Source organism: Sceloporus undulatus, chromosome 1, assembly GCF_019175285.1.
Source record: "Sceloporus undulatus isolate JIND9_A2432 ecotype Alabama chromosome 1, SceUnd_v1.1, whole genome shotgun sequence".
Lineage (NCBI taxonomy): Eukaryota > Metazoa > Chordata > Lepidosauria > Squamata > Phrynosomatidae > Sceloporus > Sceloporus undulatus.
Window position 1 is genome coordinate 221,422,273 of NC_056522.1, and position 972 is coordinate 221,423,244.

A 972-nucleotide genomic window follows, 5' to 3' on the forward strand; every position below is an offset into this window, starting at 1 on the left:
GCAAATAAAGTGATATTGGAAACGCATTGTCGCTGAAATCCCAAAAGTAAAAAGATGTGCGTTAATGCTTCTTTATGACCACTTTAATGGTGGATTTTACGTGACAGCATGTGAAATTGTTTCACGTAATTATTATGTGATTTTTCTTGGATATTCACAGCATAAACACCCGATCTCCTTCATGTGATAAACTCCTCATTTGGCTAGGTGAACAACAATAACAAATGTAAAGACATCAGTCTTGTAGCACAATGTTCCCCAAACTTTGATTCTTCCCTCCCCAGGTGTCTTGGGCTTCAGTTCCCAGAAGCCCCTGCCAGCAGTCAGGAATTCTGGGAGCTGAGGTCCAAAACATCTGGAAGACCAGAGTCTGGGAACCACTGTGCAGCCCCTTTAAGACTAACTGAAAGAAAGCAGTTGGTAGCATGAGCTTTCCTAGGCTTGAGCCTCCTTCCTCAGATGCATGGGATCAACAATAAGGGTTTTGGACTTCAACTCCCAGACATCCTGCGCATTAGTCCACTCTGGCCGGGGCTTCTGGGAGTTGAAGTTCAAAACATCTGGAGGAGCAAAGGTGGAACATGACTGCTTCCCAGGGAAATGAAATTGAAAGCAAAGGGGAGGAGAAAGGGCTGGGCTCCTTTTCTGGGAGGCAGCAAAGTTTTGCAGGGAGGGATCATCTGACTCTCTGTGGCCTCTTCTTTTCTCTGCTAGATTTCCAGCAAAGTCCAACAGCCTTTTTCCTTCTACTTTCTTTCATCCAGGGCTGGAGCCCATCCCAAAGTCCTGCCGCCTGACTGATCTTTTGCCCTGGTAAGTGTGGGTAGGGGCAGGGTGCTAAGATGTCCCCAAGGCGGACAAGATGGAGGACCTTCCAGAAAAAGGGGGACACATGGCAAAAGCTAAAACCACTCTTAGAAATGGAAACCCCTGCTTCATTTAGTCCTGCTCCAAATGGAGGGCCTTTGGGAG

General features: G+C 47.0%; 1 protein-coding gene across 3 annotated transcripts in view; it reads left to right on the forward strand.

Annotated features, from left to right (window-relative positions):
- The first annotated feature begins 626 nt into the window (after positions 1-626).
- The window catches only part of NMI (N-myc and STAT interactor), an 18,218-nt gene continuing 17,872 nt past the window's right edge, over positions 627-972 (forward strand). For all 3 annotated transcript variants that reach the window (XM_042446139.1, XM_042446140.1, XM_042446141.1), the window contains exon 1: positions 627-813. The gene's annotated coding sequence lies outside the window, so the exon portion shown is untranslated. The remainder of the gene's footprint in view (positions 814-972) is intronic.